This window comes from Cuculus canorus, chromosome 1 (genome assembly GCF_017976375.1).
Source record: "Cuculus canorus isolate bCucCan1 chromosome 1, bCucCan1.pri, whole genome shotgun sequence".
NCBI lineage: Eukaryota > Metazoa > Chordata > Aves > Cuculiformes > Cuculidae > Cuculus > Cuculus canorus.
In genome coordinates this window covers 138242121-138253524 of record NC_071401.1, presented here as the reverse complement: position 1 = coordinate 138253524, position 11404 = coordinate 138242121, and positions in this window count along the sequence as shown.

Sequence of the window (11404 nt, the reverse complement as noted above, 5' to 3'; positions counted from 1 at the left end):
AGATTCTGACCCAGAAGTCATTCCAGGCATTATCAACAGAGTCTCAAGAAATGAGTTTCAGTCATCTGGTTGAATGTAATAGCACAATGCTCACTTTTGCAGAAATTTGAATTATAAAACCAGATTCACAACTAATTAAAGGATCATTCTAGTGATTTTTAAATATTAAAAAAGAGGTTCATGACCCAAATAACTTTAGTAACCCTGGAAGGAAAAAGAATTGTCCCACCATCCTCTTTCTTTCCAGCAAAAGGTGAACTCCTGAAATAGAAACTTTGACAAAATTATTATGAAAAGCCTCGATTAGCTTTTTCTGTATAAAAATACATGAAGAGCTTTACTAAAGATTAAATTATCTCAGTGAAATACATGGAAATGTATTATTTAGTTGTGAAAGCTAAAAGAAACAATAAGCTTGCTGAGCCCGTAAATATGGAAGCTCTAACTTTCCCCTAAAGCCTGGGAGTTAACTGCAGACAATCATTTGATCTGCCATATTCACACTTGCTATTGGATTTTGCTTGACAGAATTTTGCAAATTTTACTGTGATGATTATATGTTTGTTGATTTATTTTGGGCCTTGTTTTAATGTTTCAATTTTTGTATTTTGCCAGTGAGACTCTGTGCTGTCACCAGACAATTCAGGGAGCAAATGAAAACACAGTTTATTTCTACCATTTAGTGTAAATAGACGCAACACAAAAAAAATGTTATTTTTTTATAACAGTTTTAATTGCAGTTTTCCTGCATTATTCTTTAAATGCTAGCTTCTTGTTTAATTAACTCAGTGTTAGCAGAAGGGAAGAATGTAACTATTGAAACATTCTTTCTCCTAAAAGAACTCAGAATGTAGGGGATCCTATCAAACCAATTATTCAGATAAACTGATCCATTCTACTACTTTTATTTAAGTGAAGAAGAGTTATCCTTGCCTAGTTCTTAGCACCTTAATTTTTATTTTAAAAAAATTCTTTAAAATGCTTAGATTCATTCACCAGAATATCACTAAAATAAATCAGAATTTGCTTAATCAGGCATTCTTACATTTACATATATTACAGCCTACATTTGGACCGCTTTTAACTATGATGATATTACAAAGTTTGAGGAAAAACATGTATGAACATCAGCAACATCTCTTATTTATCATTGCTGTCTGTTGGAAAGGTAACAGCAAGCCCATTGTCTATCAGGAGAGGAGGCACAGTTCTCAAAATAAAACACAGAGAAAAAAATCCCATCAGCTCTTCCATAAATGTACTTGAAAACTGAATACAAAGAGGTTTATCTATAGAGGGCATGGCACTTCTTGTGACTGTCACACACAGGTGACAGGATGCACTTACAAGGCAGCACTGAACGCATTCAGCGCAGACACTTCCCGATGAGCCACTCAATCAGTTTCTCTTTATAGTCAGAGAAGGGAAAAGGAGCATTACCAAAGGTGTGAGTTGTCTGGTCTATTTCAGGTACTTACTTTAGGTATGAGATGAAACGAACTCCGGATATGGCTGTGAAAGAAGGCTAGACAGCAAGATCAGGTTTTGTCAATGGAAAGTCGGGAGAGATGAATCCCACCATAAAGGACTTCAGCACTCTGAAATAGCCTTCTGTAGCTTTTGCAAACTGAGCTCCAGTACTTGCGACAGCTTTTGCTGTCATCCCTGTCCATACGACTCAATTGTGATATGGTTGCTATTAACAGATGAGGAAAAGGGCCCTTGTTAAGGAAGGGCAGTTCTGGGGAGGCAACCTGCAGCTGCTGGATCCCGGCCAGCCTGCTAGCACACGCTGGCAGAGAGCAGCATCAGCAGTACACCTCGGTGCCTTTCCATCAGCCACGGTGTGGGCTGTTGTGTCAGCCACCAGCCTGACAACCGGCTGTACACTGGCCTTGCCCACTGGGAACCCGTTCTGCAAGGCCCATGGTAGCATGGAATTTTGAAACCACTAGAGCAGGTCACCACCAAGGAAATCTTTGTCGTTGCTGATGAAGGTTTTGCTTCTTTCTGTGTCACCCAATGCTGCCTGCCTGCAGCAGGCTCTAGTGGAAGACACTCAGAGGTGGGGGCAAGAGCCCTGCAAACAATCCTGGGAACAGCTCTAGCACACTGAGCTTCCTCCTGAGCCTGGCTGGGTGCTGCACTGCGTAGCACCACCAGCCACATTCCCAAAGCAGGACACAGTGTCCCTGAAGCGACGCGCCTGGCTGGCTGCACATCAATCCCCTCAGTGTTTTATGAACTACATCAAACGGGTGCAAGATATTCTCCAGCTGAGGACAATTAAGGACGTTCAGAGCAAGCGGATGTACGCTACTACGGTCAGCCGTCTCGTTTCCCCAGGAGGATGTTTTGTGTGGCAGCCACTTCAGAAACTGCAGAAGTTATAGGCTTGGCCTCCTGCCATGTAGAGGAAAACCAGATGGCAGCTCCCACTCAAGAGATTACCCCTTGGGAGCTGTGTCTCATTCATCAGCGGAGAAAGCGTTGTGCAAGGGAAACTCGCTTGTTATCACTTCAGTTGCACTTGGTTGCACTGATTGAGTTTCACTGCCAAACAGAGCCCCAGCCAGATCGACACGATCCCAAGTGCCAAGCCAGCAGCCAAAAGATCACGTGCTGATGCCGTGTCAGGGCTGACATGGCTGCAAGACCAAGGATCGGGGAGTCGGTCTGCAAGTCACACCATGGGTTTCCTCAGTATTAAGTAGTAGCAGAGTGAGGAGGAATGCAAATTCTGATAGATAGCTGAAACATGGAAGGATAAAATGTGAAAGAAGAAGGGGAGGAAAAATGTTAATCCTCTGCTTCAAAACAAACAAACAAAAAAGCATGGTTTTAGAAGCATGGTTTGTACATAAGGTATTCAGATTTTTCTTGACACCAATTTTTCATCTCCAGAAAGGGTCACAGATAATTTGGGGTCACTATGCTAAGTAGTCATATGAACTTATTTTAGTAATTCCAGCTTCTTTGGGTCCCAGAGAACATTAATCAAAGACAAAGATACAAGTGGTAGAAACATTTTAGAATGCTCTTCTATGGGAATTTTCTCCTCTGAAACTTAATCTGGCAACTGTTAGGATGCCTCCTGCAAAATTGGTGCAATCTAACTTTTCAGTAAGGGAATTTTCTCCCCAAGGATGGGGCCCCACTGAGCATTCATATGTAACACCTCAAATAGTAATGGTAGTAGAGGAGGAGTGTTACTGATCTGTCCAAACTGTAAGACAGATATTATGTGTGTGTTCATATGGGAAACAATACTATTAGCCTTGGGGGAAAAGACATTAAGAGTTATTTCAAGTCATATAACTTCTTAGTAAGATGGGCTGCATTTGCTTTTGAATTTAGATATAATTTATGCTTGAATTAATTGGTTTTCTGAAAAAGAAAAGGAAATCTCAAAAAATCCCAAGTTTTTGTCAGTGGTAATGCATGGCTTCCAGCCTCAATCTCCAGCACATGCTGGATCAATGCTTTAACCTAAATAAAAGAACAGTTGTTTAGATCTACCCTGCGCTTACAAATAAGACATCATGGGATATTTAACAGAGCCCAAACAAACGTACTTGGGGTGCTTTCAAAGCTGCAACATAGAAGTTCAGCTAGCAGTAACAACTTTCAGAAGAAGGGTCCCCATTTTCGATGTATGCCATTGGAAATCACCTTTCACAAGTACTTTGTGTGAAAGTTGTATTAAAAATGAATGCAATAAACTGAAGGGAAAATTTAGCTTCTAAAGATCACAGCTTTTTTTGTTTTTGCAAAAGAGTTGTATTAAAAGAGCAAATAAGCACCTCTGTGGTGGAATACAGCACAAAAGAAGTCATCTGCAAATATATGGTTACTGATGTATTTCTCAGGCTAAGATCTCTGCTGTCCTCTCTAAGCTCCATCTTGGTGCAAGAGCTATCCACTGCCTGTGCCACCTCTGTTGATGTGCAAAATGTGCTGGACCCAAAGGGCGAGGAGGAGCAAGCCTTCATGCACCTGGGAGCAGGACCAAGAAGTGCAGTCATGCCTTCATGAGTAATGAGTGAGCGAACTCAGAGAGAAACCCTCCACTTGTAAACAGTTAACTCAGGGCACTTTCAGTATCATGCCTGTGCAAGGAGTGAATTTTCAATCTCATCACCCTGTGGGAGGTAACCTATAAGCAGGGGAAAAATTCTCTGCTGGCAAAACTAGTGCAAATACCCTGGATTCCACTAAATTTCACCAAATTCATGGGGGGAACTCTGTTGAGCATTATGATATACCTCCATAAATTTTGCCTGTCAAAGTGATTGGTGTGTTAAGTGCTAACTAACTCTTGCATTCAAAAGTATATTAATAACTTATAGTATTGCTAATTCATTCTAAAATATTTTTCATGCTGTCTTTGGTGGGAAATGTAGGATGAATCTAAGTACTGAGTTGTTTGTGTGTAAGGTTGTATGACTCCTTTAAGCTGAAAACTTAATTCCTGCTTTTAAAATATGAAGAAACTTTAAAGTACTTTTATATAAAAGACTATAATTACACAAACTGCGGATAGGGGCTAATAAATGATGGTTTAGAAGTCATTAAAGAAAACTTAAAAACTTTCTACTTTCACTTCAAGCTTCAAGGAAAATATTTTCTAATTTCTCTCCAGGTCAGTATTTCTCATTTGCAGTTCCAAGGAAGACTGCTTTTCTCACAGCTACTTTTTGAAACAATATTTTATGAAGAGTTTTGCTTTTTAGTGAAATGATGATTAAGTATTTTTAAGCATTAATTACAGTAACTGGTTTTGAGGGAGTTGGATGTTTACATAAGGAGTGTCAAAAGCAGACATATAGTGAACAATTGCTAAAATGAGTGTGCAGCATAATCTCCAGCAAACAACCAATGGGATTTTTTTCCTCAGTTAAGAAATGTAAAGATATCTTCGTCTATAATCTGTAAGTCAATTTAGAGGCAGTATCAGCAACATAATTGTAAACATTAAAAGGTCAGTATACTCATTATTTTGGTGTTCCATGCTTCTTTTTTCATTGTTGTTGGCTTTGGAGGTTCTGAAAAGCAAAAAAAAAAAAAATCCCTGAAACTAGTTTCTAGCATTCATTACCCAGGGCCAATGACAACACAGTTTAAAATAATGCTCCTCTGCTTCTTATTTTATTGGTAGAAATTCTAGAAAAATCTTAAAGGCAAAAAAATCTCACAATATAGTATAAAAATGTAGAAACACCTTGGTAAAAGCAATACTGGAAGACTTCTTTCAAGGCAACAAAGCAGTGTACCGATCAAGAATAAAATTGCAGGACAAAAGGATGTTTATTAGATGAGCGTCACGTGAATTTCATGCATTCTTTGGAAAAATTATAAGATGCTCAATACACAGGGAAGGTACAGGCTTACTTTAGGGAGCTTAACAAAAATATCTAAAAAATGTGAAAACATCAATGAGAAAAAAATGAATATTAAATGGGATGAGAAACTCTGTCTTTCAGTAAAAAAACGAACACAACAGGGTATCTGCCATATTGGGAAAAAATCAAAGACAATAAAATTAACAAAGTATAAAACAACCTCCAAAGAAGTAACAGAAGCCAAGCCACCTATACTTCAAAATGAAAGCTGACAAACATTAATAAATATATAACAAGAAATAATGTTTTATTGATGGTACGGAATGCAATTTATTTACTGTACTCAATTTATAAACTCTGAAGAGCTAAACCAACACCCCTAGGACTAGAATTAGAGGTCTATGTCACTAAATTGTTTGTATTTGTACATCAGAATCGCCACCTATGTTCCCCAGCACGAACACTTTATACAAGCAGTAGTTTAAATCCCGTCTGATAGCCTTGGGTTCCTATTTGCGGCTTGCTGTACAATTGTTATGCCTGAGCCAGATGCACCAGACGCTCTTCCCCTGCCACGGTGGCAATGACAGCAACATCAGCCACAGCACCCTCTGGTTATTGCTCTCTCTTTCTGGTTGACACAAGAAACACCCCTTTACCTCAGAGTTATCTACCAGGCCAAAACCCTTGGAAACTAGGATTTTTTTTCTCAAGCAAAGCCCAGGTCATACTGGAGCTGTAAACATGAGGGGACCGGGATCAGTTCATCGCGCTGCAGAACACAATGGCATCTAGCAAAGCCTCTAGTGAGAGACAGAGGTATGTACTTGGTTATAAATTGAAAATCTTAAAGTTAGAGGTTGCCAAGCACACTATCATAAATTACTTGATACACCATTTCTTTCCATTGATTATTTGGATTACAGGATTATTCCAGCACACTTTGCGCTTGCTAAATGTTATGCACAGGTATTAATCCTTGGCTGTTGCCTGATTGCATAAAGTCTGATTGCCACAGCAAACACTATCTTCTGCCTGTCATCCTGTAGTATATAAACACTGACTATGCATCACTGTGAATCCTGAAGTTATCTGGATCCCTTTCCATCCAAATACAGGAGAAATAAAGCCTCTCAGTACCTCTTCTCCCTGTTTCATTTTGTAAAACAAAGGTATATCCAGACTAGCCTTAATCTTGGTGCTCTCCCTTCCAGTCACTTTCTTTAAATAAGATACAGTTTAATGAGTTTGTGGCAAGAAACATTCAAATGAGCACTGAGAGCTCATCTGTCACTTTGGGGCCTTTGAAATTCTTCGAGTATTTCTCTATTAGTCAGCTCTGCATCTGGAAGACTGACTGAACTGCAGTGGAGACTCCTCTTTACTTGGTATTACATACACTGTGAAAACATATATCTCAGAAAGGAGTGGGGGAAAAATAGGCCAATTATACCAGCTCCACTGAATGACTGTAGTAGCTCACCTTCAGTATTAAAGCCACCTGAATACATAGCAGAAGGGTTTCTGTGTGATATGGATTTCTCCTGGATTTATCATCCCCTAGTATTGAAGCAAAACAGCGCTCCCAGAACTGCCACACACTTCATCTCTCAAGACATTTGCTGAAGTTATAATTCTTTTTTAACAGTATTGTGGAATGCTGCTGTGGAGGGGTGTACTAACATGTTAAGAGTGTTCATACAGAAATAAGATTTGCAGAAATCTAAGCTCTTCTTTACATACTACTGCTTTTGCTTGTTAATAGAGGAAAAAACTAACCTGGACCTAAACATTTCTGATCATGAATTAAGTTCATAACTATATATGACCTCTATTGCTCAGGCCTTGTCTGATCTGAAAACAGAGCAAGATAAATTAACATACAAGGTTGGAAAGAATGAATGGGTTTGTGGTCAGTATATTCGAACTTAGAAATAACTAGTATTTCCTAGTACCTAGGACAGGATTTCAGAAGCCTAACTCCCACATAAAAAGAATTCAAATGAAAAGAGAAGTCCCTTAGGAGACTCTGTTTGTTAAATTGTAATGTCTGAAAAATAAATGAGTGCATGAACAATACAAGTTGTACGTCTGTGTGTCTGTGCGTTTGCATATTTATACACTTTTTATAGGTTCCTGGTAATAAGTGGAAGTAAGTCTCAAAGCCATGGCAGCGATGTTGCAGATGCTGGCATCCTATCATTCAGATTCACCAGGAGGAATCTTCTGAGTTAAAATGAAGTATGAGATAGAAAACTAGGGGGGAAAGAGAGGTTGGGGGGGACAGGGGTGGGGAAGAGGAGAAAAAAAATTAAAGCAAGGCTCATGTCTTCTTGAAAATTTTTTTAAATTCTGAAAATTTCTGTAGAAACTTAAGCTTGTCTTATATATGAATCTGTCTTTATACCAGAAATTTTTCTTGAGGTTGGTTTACTACCTACAGAAGGAAAAAAAAATCATCGTGTGCCAGACAGCATGTGGTTGCCTGTACTCTGGCCTTCCAGAGAGGTGCCTTGAAACAATAGTAACAGCAAAGGTACAGCATGAACCGGACAACTTTGTGTTCATTAACCACGAATGAGATGTTTGGTTTTTTCAAAGCCTGTTTTGGAACCACTTAAATGATAACATTATAAAGCTAGGCAAACAAAACAAGGGATCAAGGCATTTTAAAAAGAAAAAAACCTTTGTAATGAACTTTTTATTTTACATCACACTTTCCCCATCTGTAATGGGCTTTCTGCTCTTCAAGTATGGACCTTCCTCAAACACTGCTTAGGCTAAAAGGATCCTCCGGGAAGCTGCCACCTACAGTCACATGTGTGTCTGCGCTGAACAAATGCTGTTTGTATTCTCTGTTGGAATTTAACAGGCATATATCAGGCTTCAGGGAAAGAGCTACTGAATGGTCTCTTTTTAAAGGAACACGAGGCATTGTGATACCTAAGATTTTACCTCTAAAGGTATCCACTAATTTTTGTCCTGTGATTTAAGTCTCCTTTGATTTAAGAAATCTATGGCCTTCACTCCCCAAACAAAGCAAGAGAGGGGCAATTACCTAGTAATTTTCAACATTCTCAGAGAAAGTCCTAAACAATGAAAGTTCAAAATCCCAACCAGCATAACTGGGAACACTTTATGCCTTATTAAGAAAGGAAAAGACTAACAATTCTGTAAAATAAGCAGTAGTAGCCAAGAACTTCTTGCTGGATATATCCAGTTTTTATGCATGAGCAAACTTACATAAATCAAGAAGTGATTTAGCTTTTTTGTATGCCAAACCCCATCCGAGATACTCTCAGTGTGTTCCTCCCTCTGGATCCACAAGTTGAATAGCTGTGGTACTATGAGGCTTGGATGAGAACTCTGTATGGAGGAGTTACCTGCTAAAACTCAACGTGAGATAGAAAGGATATAGAAACAGCTTACTGTTCACTGTAATTGAAATGACTGAAAGAGAAAGGTAATTTGAACTGCCAATACTACTTGTCCAGAACTGTAATGCTCGTGTGTTCAGAAGTTATATATGTTAGCATAGTATGTTTGTATCACAAACACACAGCCAGTACTCATATCATAAATCAGGCAGTCATGCCTTCAGCCAAATTATTGTGTAATCATAGAATCATAGAACAGTTTGGGTTGTAAGGAACCTTAAAGACCATCCAGTTCCAAATCCCCTGCCACTGTCAGGGATATCTTCCATTAGACCAGGCTGCTCAAAGCCTCATTCCATCCAACCTAGTCTTGAACACTTCCAGGGATGAGGCATCCATGACTTCTCTGGCAAACTGTTCCAATGTCTGCCACCCTCATAGTGGAAATTTTTTTCATTATGGAAAAAGAAATTTTTTTCATTATGCCTAATCAATCTAATATCTTTCAGTTTAAAGCCATTACCTTTTGTCCCGTCACTACAAGCCCTTGAAAAAGTCCCTCTCAAGGTTTCTTATGAGCTCCTTCAGGTACTAGAAGGCCACTATTAGGTTTCCCTTGAATCTTCTCTTCCCCAGGCTGCACAATCCCAGCTCTCTCAGGTTTTCTTCACAGGAGAGGTGCTTCATTCCTCTTATCATCTTTGTGGCTCTCGTAACGATGCAGCTTTGGTCGCCACACTTCCTTTATGCCACTAATTAAAATCAACTTGCCAGGTAACATTTTTTCCACCCAAATGAGTAATTTCCTCTCAAAAAAACCCCAAACCAAACAATTGAACAATATTAACAATCAGAAATGTTTAATTGTGTGTCAAGAATTGGTTTTGGCTCTTAAAAGTTAGAAGCAGCAGGGGAAAATGAAGTTTATACAAGATATATATTTTTTTTATATATATAATACTGTTAATAAGTGACCTGTTATAATAAGGTGAGACTTGACAGTAAAGTAGCTGATGAAATTTAAAATTGATAAACACCAAGCATATGTTTCTCAGTGTCTGGCAGCATCCATATGCAGGGACCAGCACCCAGCCTTACACCTGGCAGGTTTAAGGATCAGAATTCAGCTCATGGATACCCTTTACTTAGTTGAAACCTCATTGACAAACATGGTTGATTGTGCTGTGAAAGCCATCTGATTAGCTGTCAGGCACTCAAAAAATAAACCTATCACCCATTTTTATTGATTTGATATTGGACTTGATCAACTCAGATATTCATACACTCCAGCTCTATAAAAAAAATTACACCTATTGTTACTTTTATCGGTATTATTCCTATTTGTGGCTTGTGCTACCCACAGTGCTGATGCAAGTCTTGGTGCTTTTTAGGTCAGACCAGGATCAGCCCAAACTTTCAAGCACAGTGAATATCATCTGAGTATGCAAGTTAACAAGGCTACTTGCTGTAACTCACAGCAAGTAGCCTCTGGTCAAGCAAGTATCACGATAGTGTCACTTTGGGGCTCAGTCTTGAAATGTCCAACATCACCTACTTAAACAGTAAACATCAATAAAGCCACTCATTTTCAAATTAAGCATATGCTTAAATGCTTTCCTCAATCAAGGTCAGCACGCTTAAATTTGGAAGGATCAAGTCTAAAGTTTGGCTTTCCATTTGAAGGAATATCTCCAACAGTATATCTCTAACCCCCAATCTAATCCTAAGATTGTCTGTTGTACCATATATGTATCCATGTATCATAAAGGTTTTACGACAGCTATTTTGGAATGACCTGTACATTCTATTTCCTGGTTTTGCTCTGGGGAAATAGTGTTCCTACTGTAAACTTATGTCAAGAAGCCTCTTTACTGTGCCATCACCCAATCAGGTCTTCAGCCAGGACTAAGTTATAAACAGACTGAGTAGCTAATAACTTCAAAGTGTCTGGTGAAGGTGGCCTGTTTCACTACTTCACACTCTCAAGCAGATGAAATGGAACAATGGAAAAGAAAGTTAATGTATTCAGTAAAATATTAAATTTAAAACTCAAAACTTTTCTATCTGCTTTCTTCCATTCCAAAACACATTGAGTTAACTAGGCCCGATTCTTTGGCAGGGGTCCATTAAAGTGGCACAGATTTGCCTACCTAACAAAGACCTTTTGTTTCCTACAGCTGTGAAACTACGGTGCACTGTAACTTTTCATGTTTCCCAGGTTACCTTGGCCCCAAATTGTGACTAAACTTTGAAAGATTTTTAACTCTAGCTTTGGAGGAATGTAATATCCCTGAGGAAGAATGATGGCTTTTGGTAAGTACCCTGTGGTAGCAAGAAAAACGCTGAAAATCAGCTGTTCTTCAAATTTTCACAAGGTTTTTGGAATATCTGTGGTTTAACAAGGAACTGCACTTTCTGCTGCACTTTGTTACAGACTGAATCACATTTGTCTTTCCTTCTATTCCTTTTCCTCACGTCATACATATTCAGCTCTGTCATCTGATGTAAAGAGAGTAAAGGGCTGTGACATATCTTTTTAAAAGAATTGCTTCTAAGAACTTCCTGTATTAGAAGAAACTTTAAATTATAGAGCTGGTTTCCTACTCTATGGAAAGAAATGAATCTTTTGTCATTGATTACACAAGAGCAGAAGGAAATTCCAAGCACTTACACATATGGTGTTAA